The 15,279-nt window shown below is 38.9% G+C and overlaps 1 long non-coding RNA gene across 1 annotated transcript; it reads right to left on the bottom strand.

Moving 5' to 3' along the window:
• Positions 1–5,579: 5,579 nt before the first annotated feature.
• On the bottom strand, positions 5,580–14,561 carry LOC115945437 (uncharacterized). The gene is made up of 4 exons (XR_004079769.2): positions 14,525–14,561; positions 13,400–13,539; positions 10,677–10,731; positions 5,580–5,948 (listed from the first exon to the last, which is right to left on the bottom strand). It is a non-coding gene; the product is annotated as an uncharacterized lncRNA (long non-coding RNA).
• Between the last annotated feature and the right edge of the window lie 718 nt (positions 14,562–15,279).

The following is a 15,279-nucleotide window of genomic DNA, read 5'->3' as shown; positions in this document are numbered from 1 at the left end:
TATAACTACTTTCAATGTTACTGTGACAAAATTCTGTTGGCAATTATACTCTGCTGCCAAAACCCTAGTGAGATTTCATTGATTTTTCTGTAGTTACTGCTGTGCTTCATTGGCATTAGATCAGACTCCATCTACTTTACACAATCCTGCCCTCAGATCCATGATCATGCCAGTAGTTTGAAGGGTCTTTGATGTTGTCAAATGAGCCATCAATATGCTGTGAAGGACAGATGTAAAGAACATTGCACATGTCACCACTGCGTGCAGGGTCTGAGGAAAAAAAGAAAACATTGGATTTCCACCATTTTTACTGGCATTTAACTTGAAATAATCTTTTTTCACACAAGTCAACAAATAAACGCACTGGGATATGCCACTTCCTTTTGTTTAATCACATACTTTAAATATGCATAAATGTGTCTCTTCTCATTCATAACAATCCATTTCAAATTAAGTATTCTAATCACAGCTAAAACCTGCTAAATATCTTACAAGGAAGAAAAAGAGCCATTCACTGGTTATATGTGAACACTCCTGCCTTAAAAATTCCCTCTGACCAACACATAAATGAGCAGGGTACACATCTGGAAAAAAAACAATGGAAAAAAAATAAAGTGTATTGCGTGTATGGATTAAAGCTGCTGAAGATCATAATCTAATTCCCTGCTTCTGCTATGAGTTCTAAAATCAATTGCACATAAAATACTGATAAATGAACTCCTCTTGTATGTTAGGAAGGACCAACAGATGCATGACTGTGTATAATAATTTTATATGCTGCAGTAGTGAAAGACCTGTTGTGTCACGAGCTAATGCCATTAATTTGCTTGATCAGCAAGGTAAATAAACTCTTCAAGTGTGATGGATTATAGGTTTCCTACATGAATATATTGATCTGTTTTGAGAGATCCCTTCTAGCAATGAGGTGATACCTTCTCACAGGACAAAGGAAGAGTGTTTCTTACCACAGCAGAGGCAGAAATCAAGGATTGCTAACCAGTGCCTGGTGAAAGGCAATGCCCACAGATATCTCTTTCCAGAAACAGGAGGTTTAACCCAAACTTTTCTGAAATCTCTAGGAATCATCAACAGAAATATTTATGGTTGAAGCTGTCAAGAAGGAAAATTGAAGGCCAAACGGAACTTATTTGAAAAAGCTTTGAGTGTCTGAAAGAATAAGAGGACTGGCTAACCTACACTCTGTCTTCAAACTAGTGGTCACTCCTGCAATACCTAGTTCAGATATAAAACTGATTCAGAGAGATGAAGATGAACCTTATAGCCAGAGTGTGGAACTACTTCTTGGAATAAAGAGTCATTTTGCAAGAGTACAAGCTTGTACTGGAGATTTATGAAAATACTTTTTTTCTCCAAATTACAGTGAATGAATGCAGAAGTGTATTTTAAAGATCCAAATGCTTTAGCAGAATTGAGACCTGTGCAGATGTCAGACTTTATTTCCACCTAATTTACAGCTTGACTTAAAATGCACAAAAGGCAGCATGTAATTCCATTATAAAAAGTAATGAAACCAATACGTTTTCCGACATCGGTATTGTTTAGGAAGAAATCTCACTTGGCTAGCTGAAGAACAGAAATGAAATTAGTTGGAAAAAGAACAAAGTAATGGAGAGGATGATTCTCCTGTGCTAGGTTTATAGAAGGGTGTCACACAAAAAAGATTGCCTCCCTTGCAAAGAACAAAATGCAAATAATATTCCCATTGACACACAAAATATCCAGCTTCTCTTAATTATATTTTACCAACCCTGACACTTCTCCAATCATTTTTGTTTCTGCAGTCTTTCCTCCAGGATCCATCAAGGACTGGAAATAAAATATCCAAGGACAGAGGGGAAAAGAGGAGAAAGGCAGGAAAAAATATTCAATATAAATCATTCATAAGAACATCAAAGCAAACCTGAAAAATCCAGGATCTTCAGATGATTTCTACAACAAACAAAACAAGTTCATTATCAAACTGTTTTCAGAGAAGCCAGTGCCAACATAAAAATTGCTGTGGTTTTATTAATTGATTTAATCCATGTTTGCATTGTTGGAGCTGAAATGCCATTTGGTTTCCCACTTCCTCCCCATTCCCCTGCAGAAGACAGTTCAGGTAGTAGCTCTAAGTACATTGAAATTTCCTCACATCATCAGCTGCTTGGAAAATGCACATCTACCCACATCAGTGCATGTAGATGCACACTAAAGAGGTGCTTTTGCCCCAGGATGCCAATTTGCCAATGATATTAATATTTGGCTTGAGAAAGCTTTCTTGCCTCAATATGGGAGGCAATGTATGCACAACCAAGCTTAGCTTTGCTATAAATCTGATAACTGTATGACACAAACAGAAAGGGACTGGAACATGAGGCAAACCCCTACACCCCATAGTATTACACAAACATTCATGGAGACTACAGTAGAAGGCTGTAACTACTTCATCTAATAAGCTCTTCAATCAGTTGCATGCTGAGGCTGAGCTCTTTTAGATTACTGTCTTTGTGTTCAAACAGGACTGAAGCTCTGGCTTGCAACATGCCTTTTAATAGCAGCTACTGTGTAGATATTTTGTAAACTGCCTTTACTCATTGTAGAATGAATGCAATTGGACATGCTTGCTGAGCAGAAAAGATCAGAACACATAAAGGAACCAGTTACAGAAAATGCAAATGCCAGGGGACAAAAATACCTCCCAAATGATTCATCACATCCAAAAAGTGATGCTGAGAGATCAGAGGACATATAAGAAAGCTTTGCTGCACCTGCACTCAGCATAGCTAGAGAAGTGAATTTTTATGCACACTGTGCTGCTGGGCACTTGGGACAGCTGGTTTGGCACCAGGCTTGCTTGGTGCTTGTCTCCAACTCATAATGGTCCAGGTGAAGTTTGCTCTGCTGCTGATATCTTTTCTGGTGCCTGCCAGCTCTCAGTTGTGCAAAGGGACATGAACAGGGAAGGCTGGCAGTGGCTGTGACACAGTACAATTTCTGTCCTCCTGTAATCTTCCAGGAGCTGTGGGCCACTAACTGGTACAAGAAATTTCATAGTAGGCCACAAGGTTCCCCTTACTTCTGAATTTCCAACAGATTCTGGCAAGCTGATCCTTCAAATTCTGCTGAAAACCTAAGTGCCAGCAAGTGTCTGAAATCACAAAAAGCATGACCTTGTTCCCTGTGTAAATCCAGCCTTCCTCACAAGCCAGCCCAGTCTAAGTAAAACAAGGTCTGAGACAGTTTGCCACTAATGACAAACAAAACTATTGTAACTCCATTTTAAGGCTTAAGAGCATCATAGAGCCTCTCATTTTTTGATACTGGCTCCATTGAAAAGGAAGAGGTTAAGAAGATGAAACAATTTTTACATTTCTTACCATTACTAAGTAATTTCCTGCAGTGTGTTCTCAGGGGCACAAGCTCAGAAGACTGAAGATTCTGCTTTTAAGCCATCCCACTAGTTCTCATATGAATTTATTTCACAGTCTAATAAAACTCAGGAACTTGGCAAGTCTTGGGGGAAGACAAGCTGAGTTACTTTTCAGCCTGACAAAATCAAATCTGTGGTGTGAAAATACCACTTTGGATACTCAGCTGTGCTACCTATGCACCAAGAGGTGCATGAACCTGCTACACTCAGGACTTAAAACCTCTTATAAAGAGGTCTCCTGACTACACTACCCCATTAATAGACATGGTGTAGGTTAAGATTGGGTGGCAGTTCTTTGCAGTGCCCCCAAGTCCCATAGACTGACTTTAGAACCTTAAATACTATAATAGACCACATATACTTTTCCCCATTCCATTGTTACAAAATCAGATGACACTATTTTCCTCTCTAAGAATTTGAAGATACTGCCTGTTCACCTCTAAAGCTCAAAGTGCAGGAGCTTAAGCCTCCATGCTCCTGGCTGCAAGTTGCATGCAAACACCTTTACATTGCAATGGCAAAGTAAAGTAGCATTAAAGGTGGAATATAACATTACTGTCTCAGATGCCTCAGCTATACATGGGCCAGACTGACAAAAAGCAAGATGTCAAGCATTAAAAATGCAGTTACTCCTCGGCAACATGGAGTTTTTTTCTGGCTAGAAAGGAAGCTGTGGAATCAGCTGTGCCCTCCAAGTGGCCATCAGCACCAGTGTGATGGGAAAGCTGTGCTTGAGAGCCTTCCCTTCTCACTCCAACTTGTACCAGCATGTTGGGCACCTAAAGAGGACAGACAGATGAGCCCCCACCACCAAGCTGATATGTAGCTTGCTTTGTGTTTTGCTCAACACCATCTTCACATTCTCATCAGAAAATGAGATTTGCCCAGGCATGTACATTCCCTCAGCCAAAATAAGCTCTTTACCATTAAACCAAGAAAAATAAGGACAAACTCTGCTGTAGGCTTGTTTTAGACTCTGCAAAATAAAGAATAAAATCAACAGCTGAAAGAGCAGGGAGTGCAAAGATGCTTTCCTTTGTTCTTAATGTGTTCCAGGTTAGTTTTTAGCCTTCAGGTTTACTGCACTCCAAAGGCAGCAGAGCCCTGCTGCTCCTTTCAGCCTGCAGTCCCCAGAGCCATGCAGTTTTCTTCTTCAAATAATGGCTGCCCAACAGCCCTTTAATTCTAGAACTTTCCTTATGCCCACGGGCTCTACCCTGGAAGTGTTGAGGCCTTTTCTTATTTCTCATAATTAACAGCACAGAGATGCAATGTTAAGAGATTAGAGTTTACTAATTGGCTCTTTTGCCTGAGGACAAAGCAGCTGAAAAGAGCTCTCTTTTATACTTATTTTATTAAAGGGAGAAAACCCAGGAAACAACCTGCAATTAATATACGAATATCAGCTCAATGTGTTAAGTAATTATTTGTAACCATGCGGATGAAATAAACATTTATGGAAAGGGGTTAAATGCAGAAAACCACGCTTATATTTGCTGGGTATCAACCCTCAAGCCTCTGTTTCTGTTGAGAACTATTTCCACCTTCCAGCCCCCTCCACAATGTAGATATTGAGGGAGAGAATACCATTTCCCATGCTGGAATAGATGCAGTCTGCTCAGAAACAAGCCCAACAAATTACACTTGATGTTCATAACGCAACTGGTGGTATCAGCCCCCACCTTACAAATCAGCCACAGGCTTTGCCACAAAGACAGACTCAGGCAAGTGATGTTCTGCACTCAAATGTGTCACTTCTCTTGTGTGTACAGCCCTGGGCTGATGCACTTGGACAGAACAGGAAAGAAGTTTGAAGAGCGACAAAAAAAGAAAATCAGGGTTGCATCACATCAAGTGAAGTACCTCTCTCATCTTTTCTCTCTCCACTTTAAAATACTTTCACCACTATATAACGTACTTCTACTAGCACCATGGTGGCTGTACTCTCTGGCTGGGACATGAGAGAGCAGCACCAGAATTGCAGCTGCACTGCCCAGTGTGGAAGCCAAACAGCTCCCTGATGCTCTTCCAGGCCTTACAAAAAAAACACCACAAAAACAGATGAAAAAAAAAAAACCCAAGAAAAAAATAATAGTGGGGGAGGGGGGAATCGAATTAAAAACCAAACAAACAACAGGAAACCCCAACAAAACCCAAACCAGAACACCTTTTCAGGCTTAGAGCAATGTTATCCCAGTGACAGCTCCAGCCTTGATTGAACAGAACTAATACAAAATTTGTTAAGTAGCAGAAATGTTATTTGTGGCCAAATAGCAACGGAGAGAAGGGGTCCCTTTTTCATCCTTTCTTTCCTTTCAAATCCACACCAGTGACCGCACACCTGCAGAAGGTATTTCAAAATTCCTCCTAGCTCTGAAAATGAGCTTTTTGACAATTCACCAACTTTTACCGCTTAGATACTCAGTTTTTCCAGAGCAGGCTCCCACTGCCTCTGTCTGTGTTCTTTGACGTATTTCAGAGGGTTTTTTTCCCCCCAACCAAGTAAGATTTCTTTTTCCTATTGAAATAGAAAAAAAAAAAGAAAAAAGATATTAGCATTCAGTCTTCACGAGTAACTGAATTAATGAACTTTTATTCACAACAGGTTTTCAGCAATCAGCTCAGCTACCCAGTGGGTGGTCATGGAGTGAATATTCATACAAGGTGGATAGAAACTTTCAGTTGCAAACTAATGCTTTAATAATAAGAAATTCTGTAGAAAAATAGGTGGGAACTCTAGACTGAGTTGCTCTAGCTTGGAAGAGGGGAGATCTGCTTGAGACCAAGACAGGGCATCTGCCATATGTTTTGTTTTAAATAGTGTATATGCCACATGGAGAGCTTTGAAAACAAAATATATTTACAGCAGCTTCTGATTCTCTCCAACCTCTTTTGGTCTTTATCTTCCAGGTGAAAAGGAGAGAAGAAAAAAAAAACCAAAAACAAAAATCAAGAAAATAGGACATTGGGATGCATAATGTCAATAGAAATGCAGCAGGGATCATGAAAAGATTTATGACAATACCACAAATGGAGACATTAGTGGAGTCCTCTGTATCTGAAACATTCACTAACATCATTCTTCTGATGGCAAAAACTCCTTAATAGACTAATCAATATTATTCCAGTCTTCAAAAGTGGGGGGAACCCCAAAAGATTAACAATCAGGTGGGATTGTCACCTGGCCACACTGAAGCCCTCCCTTTCCCCTGTTATTAAGAAAACTATTACTTTTACAGTTCATAATTACATGTCATTAATAACAGGCATTCAAGAGAAATAGAGTGACATTACAATGCTATGAAAGTGCTGATTTCCCACATCAAGATCCTTTTAAATATCAGCTTTAACATGGTCTGTACCTGTTTATTTGGCTTGCGACCATAGCATCTGCTGGCAGCAGCTATGCATATGGGGAGTAGTGCTGGAGCCTTCTTCCATAATGTTGGTGGGTGGCAATCTGGTGTACACCCACATTCATTCACAACTCACAAAAGAAGAATTGATGTGGATGGTTACTGCTATTATATCTAATATTCTGAGCATGGTTCCGGAATGGTTTCCCTAATACAGACAGAGCTTTCTGGAAATGCTTAGACCTCAGTTCAGGTCAGTGGCACTTGCAGGAATAAGATTTTTCTTAATACTTGCTCCTGATATAGGTCACAGGCAGTTTGAAAGAGCAGCATGGCTTGGCTTGAACAAGTCTTAAAAGAGCTGCACAGCTGTATTTCCAAGATTAGGTGCAGACTGTTGCCTGCATGCATTTGCAGTTGCAGAAGTGATTTGGTACAGCAGAGCCTGGCATCTGCTGAGCAGCTGTGCACAGGCACCTGGAGATCCACATGCATTTGTACAAGGAATTGGACAGCTGTGGCTGCCTGCTCTAAGCCTCCAAATGTGACAGAACTAAAGTTAAATGAATGAAAATGAAACTCTAGATGTTTCTGATCCAGTTCTAATTTCATCCAAACAGAAGCAAAAGACGTTGGAAAAATTAGACTCTACAAGGAAGGAATTTAGACACAACCACACCAAACTAGTGCAAGTTGGTTGTTATTAATATATTAAAAATAAACAGTGCCTCTGTAGACCAACGTTTTCATATTGCTCTTTCTCTTTCGGTTCAGTGGGCTCATTCTGTCTCACATTTATAATTAATGTGCTTGGATTAAAGAATTAGCCAGGAATTTTTTTTTAATCCACAGGGCCCTTTCTTGCATTTAAAGGTAGCAGTTGTTGGAGAATCCTGCAGTCTTAGCTGAGATTTTTGCAGTAAGCAGTGACCCAGCTTCTTTGTAGACTGCATCCTCAAGTCCTTTAACTCTTATCTGTTTTCTAGAATCACCTTCTTTGTACATGTATGTCAAGAAGGCAAACGGAAATGAACTTTAAAACCATTAGCAGTTTTCCACATTTTTTTAAAAAATGGAAAATGTTGCTTATAGGAAGAATAGCTACTAAGGATCCAATTCACACTTGCAACCTGAAGCCTCAAACAAGTAACAAACGATTTTACCATCAGCAGTTTATAAAGGCAAATTGCTGAATGCAGGCTGTAAAAGGAGGAATACAGCTATATTTTGGCCGGGTTATATATAGCAGGCTGCCTTCCAGAGCATTAACATCTGATGCTGGGTCATGCATGGGCTTTTACATTTCAGCTCACATGCACACTATGCAGGTGCTTTTTATACACTTGAAGTAGAGAGACAGCTTTCAGTTTGCTTTGCATTGGTATTAGTTTACTAATGATGAAGAACAACCCACATTTCACTTTGAAATGGGTCTGAAGTATCTGAACCAGATTCTAGGAAGTAGTTAGTAATTTTAATGCTCTTAGGTGTTTTCCATGCTGGGACCCTCATGTTTATCACCCAGCAAGTCAATTTGAAGTGAAAAATGTATTTTCCCTCATAGGAATCCGTCTGCCACTAACCCTGTATCTATCCTACCACTTCCAGAAAGCCCAGTCCCACGTTACATACCCCACACAGAACATTTACCTTTCCTGCTGCAAGTTTCTGTCTGCAGGTAACACTTTTCACCTTCAGAGCAAAAACCCATTCAGCATACACCAGCTTAGCATACTAGCTGAACCAGCCACAATCAACTCACAACTGTTAAAAAGCAGCAGCTCAACTAGATCTAATAGCTGACACTGCTCTCTTTTAAAGCCCATTAGCAATACTGGTCCTGGCTGTACCTGGACCTCACTTCTCCAACACCATATTGGAAGGTATTGCTGCACTTACATCCTTTCTAACACCAAACAGCAGAGATAAGGGGTCAATATTAATTGTGAGCAGCCCTTGGTAATTGCTGTACCTGACACTGTTTGGGCTGCAATATCCACAGCTGTGTGCCTTAATACTGCACCTAAACACATTCCTCAGGGTGAGGGTTCTAGCCATGCTTTTCCTCCTTGCTCTGAAACCAGAGTGGATGCACACAAATGAAGTAAAAACCTGGGCTAGGGTTTGCCAGTGACAGTTTGATCTGATTTTATTTTTCTAAGCTTGGTCTCTCACAGATCCTTGCTGAGATGCTTGTCTTTTAGGCTGCAGAAGCAACAGACTTTTCTGGCAGGTCATGAGAGTACTACAATTCATGTTACAGAACCTCCTTTTTATTTGCTTGTGTCATTTATTTTTTTATTAAATACAATGAAAAAAATACTTTTAATTAAGATGTTGGTCCTGGTGTGTTTAATTAAAGGACCATAAAGCCTTATAGTCTGTTCTCAAACTTGAAGAATTATAATCTACATGACTTGTTTTGATTTGTCTAGCTGTCAGCAGAAAATGGATTTGATGATGAGTCAGTCTGAGTTCAGGCCACCCAGAGCCATCATTAATAAGTTAATACATGGAATGATGTATATACCACCTCCTGCTGCAGACCTCTGGATACGTCAATTAGAAAAGGGGTCACAGTTATATGCATTTGGTATTTATCCCGCATTTACATACTTTGGGAATACAGCTCCTCATTAAAATAATGATATCTTTGTTACTTCTACCATTGGGAAATAAATGCCTGAGCTACACATTTAACATTCCCATTTCTCCATTTCATGTCAGCTGTTATTAAGACCTTGACCCATTTTTATTTGAAGTGTTAGTCTACCAACTCAGGTGATCATCACTTGTATGGGACACTATTACCTTTAGATATGCACAAGATGGACTTTCCTACCTGAGTTAGTGAGTTGAGGGTCTCTGCATAGTTAAAATGAGGAGAGGTAGAAAATTTTAGATTACATCTTAGTGATCTATTTTCATTACCAGCTTTAAGCCAGGATAAATTGCAGTCCAGACTGCACTGACTGCTCCCCAAGAAGAGAACTTCAGGTGAAAAGCTCCAGCAAAGCTGTTTGCATTTTGGATGTCACACCACAGGTGCCCAACTAGCATAATGCAGAGAGGCTGAGCTGAAAGGCAGCTTTGTACAAAATAAACTGAACCTAGTCTTTCTTCTAAGTCATCCTCATAGACTTTGTGAAGAATGATTTTGAGTGCAAAAATATTAGACTTCCCAAAAGACAATGCTGTACACTAAGGAACATTCCTGTATAAGCTGCAGTTGTAATAGTACAAAACTCTATGATACTCTGATGTCCAGGTGTTGGATAAAGGATGATTGTTTCTTCTTACTATATTTAAGTGAAAATGCAGTAGCTGAGGCCCTTAAGCAGGACTCAGCACATATTCGTTCCACCCCAGAACCTTAACAGAGAGTTCTACAATGCTGAGTAAGTCACGCAGCAACCTGAGAACACATAAAAACTAGTTTGATGCTTTCCTAAAGGAACCAAGCATATAAAGCTACTCAAAGGGTGACAGTCCCTGCAAGGGGGGCATGCCGACAATTTTAAAGTTAAAAATGACCTTGTATCTAGTCTCTAATCCACCTTACAAATCTGGAAGCTGTGACAAATTTCAGCCTGGCAAAACTATACGCAACAATTGTGTGATCTTACCATGGAAAGTGACAGTAATCTTAAGTAATGAAAGTTTGATCGATTTCTTATAAACAAAATGAGATAAAAATAGCAACATTTTCTGATCAAATAGTGGGATTTGCTGTAAAACAAATTCTGACTATAAAGATGCTGAAAAAAACCATATATCAGTATTTTATTACTACTTGATATCAGAGTTAACACGTGACAAAGGTTTAGCTAAAATAGTGCTTTTTAAATATACTTGCAAGATGCTCCTTCACTTTGCTTTTATGTACTTACAAAAATAATCCCCCACAAAACCAGCCGTTTTTTTCTGCAGATTTCTGGATGCACTCTGCAAACAAAAAATAATTATAGCTGAGCATTTGAAGAACAGTGTGTTTTAGTCACCTATTTTTCATATCACATTTGGTACTTGTTCCACCCCATGCTGACATGCACTACTGAGCTACTCTTGCAGATAGCATCTCTCAAACACATAAAACTTACATTTCCTTAAAGAATCCTTTTCCTTTGAATAATGTTAGCTGTAGCTTCCTAATACCAGTTGCTACACAAGTTACCTTGTGCAATCTTATTCCATGGTTAGGCATTCATTCCCTTTATGTCTCTGTTGCACTGTTACAAATCTGCCAGTTAAAACTCTATGCAACTCCAAAACGTATTGTCTGGAATGAAACAACCAATTATTTCTTCAGGTTTTGTGGCATAATATCCTAGGAAACCAGCAATTACAGAATCAAAGTGGCATCAAATGGCGTAAAAAGGAGTTAGCATGTATTATTCTTTAAATAGGAGTTACATGAACTCATAATAAATGGGTATTAAGTGCTAAATGTACGATAAGTAATTCTTGACAATGCAATTATCCAAACAATACAGGAAAAAGCAGCAAGATGGCATTGTCAAAATCACTTGTGCAAATGCCTCTGTGTGAAGACTAGTTTCTGTTGATGAACACTCTAGAAATAAAATAGTGCAAGTACATGTGTACAAGCCAAGCAGCACATTGTTTCAGATTCCCATCGGCTCTCATTTGGTAAACATCATCCACTGGTTTGATATTTCCTGAGGTTAAGACCTTAATTTGGCCAAAATAAGCATAAGGGATCAGGATACTATTTTAACCTCTGAACATGTTATGTATAGTATCTTTTGAAGGAAACACAGAATGAAGATGGAGGAATTATATAAAGTGAACTTAAAGAAATACTGATTAGAACTTTTCCATTTCACTGACAAGGTTACATTGTCATTATAGCAACAGGCTCAAAACTTGAGGAATTTCCAGAGGAGTTATACCCAAATGTGAAATAATGTGATGCTAATAGGATAACACATTTGGTTCTGTCCCGGGTTCAGATGCAACAGGTTTTTTTCTCCTCCTTAGTAGCTGGTGCAGTGCTGTGTTTTGGTGTTAGTCTGAGAACAATGTTGATAACACACCGTTCTTTTAGTTGTTGCTAAGTAATAGCTACTCTGATCATAGACTTTTCAGTGTCTCATGCTCTGGCAGTGAGGAGGGATATGAGAAGCCAGGAGGAAGAAGAGACAAGACACCGAGCTACGACAAACTAGCCAAAGGGGTATTGCATACCACAGCATGTCATGCCCAGTATACGAAATGGGAGGAGTTACCTGGAAGGGATGTTTGCTGCTTGGGTTAGGCTGGGTATCAGTCAGTGGGTGGTGAGCAATTGCATTGTGCATTACTTGTGTTTATTGGTATTTTTTCCTTTCCCTTTTTAGTTTTATATTCTCTCCCCTTGTTATTTCCATATCATTATTATCATTAGTAGTAGTAGTAGTAATTTTATATTATACTTATCTCAACCTGTGGAGTCCACATTCTTTTGATTCTCCTTCCCATCCCACCTGGAGGAGGTAGGGGAAGAAGGAGGTGTGAGTGAATGGCTGCATGGTTCTGAGTTACCAGCTAGGCTTAAACCATGATGGGTTCCTTTAAACTCTTCTTGTTTCAAGAAGAGTTTGGCAACTTGTTTAGCTGGGGAACAGATAGAGTCATCACCAGAAGCTTTTGTCAGCGTGAATCTCAACCTCCATCTGAGGTCAATCTTCAACCAAAACACTGGAATTTTCTTTGGATAAGAGAAAATTTCCCTGGAACAAAAGGAATTTAAAGGTGGTTTAGCTAGATTAGCTGGGAGCCAGGAGATAGTATCATGTCCATGCTGACTTCTGAGAAACTCCTTAGATACAGGCTTAATGTTGCTGTTAGTCCTTTGTTCCCCAGTCTGGCTTCAACTTTCATTTACATAAATTTCTCTGTCTTTCCCCACTGTCTCCTTTTAGGTGGGTAAGTGCTCAGACTCAAGTAGACCAAATATAAACCTGTTGCATCTCCCAGTGGCTGAAGTGACAAGCAGGCTGTGAACCCTGAGTAGCACCACCAGTCGAAACCCAGTGTCCTCCTCAGGTTGCTAGAGGAATAGAAAAGCAGCTGAAATTACAGTTTCTCCATGTAGGAAAAGAAAATCCTATTTCTAGGTAAGGGTAACTAGGTCATGAACCATGTGCTTGGGAAGTGCTCCTCCAGCACATGGTCTATAAAGAACTGATGCACTGAACTACATTTATGTCTGTAATGCAGCAAGCCCCTCATGCTGTGAGCATTTGTCTGAATTTTTCTTCAGTTCTATATAAAGGAATGTTTGCAATGTACCCTGCTTTGTTAAGGGAAGGAGTGATAGTATTAAGGATCTCAATACACAAATGCGCTTAGGAAGGACTAAGATAGTCAGAGGGGATGATTTAAAAACTTTAGACTAACAGAAAACAACTCATTGCAGGATGAAGCCTAGGCCTTTACCATGCACATTGCTTAATATTCATTAAAAGATGCAACAAAACTCTAGCTATATTTTGTGAGAATTTTCTTGATTTGTACCTATTTAAGTTGAAAGTTGTTATTGCCAAATTTATTGGAAAAAATTGAATGAGAAAGGAGTTTAACATTGGGCAAATATCTCCTTTGGACTTACTTCAAGGAACTGATAAGAGGTCACATCTGTTCAACATGTCAGAATTTCCAGCTGTGGAACCATGCAGATCAGAACATATTCCTCCTCCTCCAGAGAAGATTGACAGCTTTATCTCGGACAGGGAATCGATACAAATGATGCTTTCTCAAAAAAATAAAAAAAAATTAAAAATATTGTCTAAATTGATTAAATGTTCAAAAGAAAATTATAATATCTTTGGATAAATAGCAGAAAGCTTCAGTTCAGTTCATTTTTTTTCTTTTCTGTAATAACACCTGGCACCATATGTTAAAACATTCATTCTTCCTTGTTAGTCAAAAATAAATTTTATAATTAACTTTCAGATTCACAAAACTGAATGATCTGAATAATGAGCTTTCCACAGTTTCTCTCCATCTCCAGACTTTCTTCCACATCTATTCAGATCTTAGTCTGCCTCACCTGCTGCAGGTCCAGTTCAAATTGCTCTCTCTGTCTTGCTTGTAAATAGTGTCAGTGACTTGCTTATGAAATCGTAAGCTTGCCTATTTGTGCACCTTGCAAAGTCCTTGTGCCCATCAGAAAACTTAAATCAAGAATTGCGATGAAATTGTTTAAGAACATCTGTTTAATTAATGTGATTCCATGTCTTGAAATTTGGGCATATGTATGTGCTTACTTTTGAGCATTTGTCTATGTTTGCAGTAGAATCTTTATAGTCAGAAAGTCCAACAAATGCTCCAAAAAAGACTGCAAGAAGTCTGCAAGAAATTAGCTCTTTCAGAGAAGGTCCTCATTGGTATGTAGCTTGCAAACTGCTGTCACTGCCAGGAACATTTATGATGTGCTAAGAAGGCCAGTATTATGTACACACGCACAAATACGCATGTGTGCGTATTCTGAGATTTATAGAACATTAAAAATAATACTGAAGGATTTCATTCTGAGAAAGATCAATAGTAACATAATAAAGCCTTGGGTTTCAAATATAAAAAGAACCAGCCCATTATATGCAGTTCTAAGAAACATCAGAAGTCCAAGGAAGGATCTGAGAAATGCAGAAGGTACTTCTTGTACATCCACTCACATGTAAATGAAAAAGTATTTTTAACTAAGAAATCAGCCTATGCTAATTGTGATACTTACCAAACAGAGTTTATTTCAGGGTTTTGTTTCCAGATTTAGAATGTGTTCATTCTGTAATGAGATGAAGTTTATCCAAATGAAATTTAGAAAGTTAATATTATGAAATCAAATAACATGAACCCATAATGAGCTGAAGCTTGAGGAGAGGAAACATCCCATAACTCCATACTTTAAAAAGTATTGTTGTATCTTCCTGCGGGAGAGTAAATGTCAGAGGAGTACACGCTGAGTTTTGACAGAGTAGGAATTCTATTCCCTGCTCAGATAAAGTGTGGCCATGGGAAGGTCACTTTAAGATTAATTTCTCAAAAATTCAGTTTAGCATCTACTTTAACTGAATATTTCTCAAGGGGACAATTCATTGCCTCATAGAAAGGATGTCTATCTTAGATGAGATGTATCACCTCTCAAGATAAATAGTTAGCAAAGATTAATTTCACTTTAAGTGGAAACAATTTTCAAAAGGAACTGTTAAGAGTGAGAACATAAATTTTAATGAATTCATACAGATTTTCTGTTTTTAAAAATCTCATTATTTCCCTCTCACTGTTCTAGTACTCTGTCCAGCTGTGTTGGGAGGACTGCTGTTCTTAAGTGCTGCTCTTGTGAGAGCTTTTTCACAAAATGCCAGTGGAAGTGTAGCATTAACTCCCAGGAAGAAGAGGAGAACCAGCTGGAATACACTCAGCTTTGGCTGAGGTTGACTGAAACAGGACTTGACTTTCTACAAGGCAACATCTAGGCTGGGTCCTAAC

Source organism: Melopsittacus undulatus, chromosome 10, assembly GCF_012275295.1.
Source record: "Melopsittacus undulatus isolate bMelUnd1 chromosome 10, bMelUnd1.mat.Z, whole genome shotgun sequence".
Lineage (NCBI taxonomy): Eukaryota > Metazoa > Chordata > Aves > Psittaciformes > Psittaculidae > Melopsittacus > Melopsittacus undulatus.
This window is presented reverse-complemented; position numbering and strand designations above follow the sequence as displayed.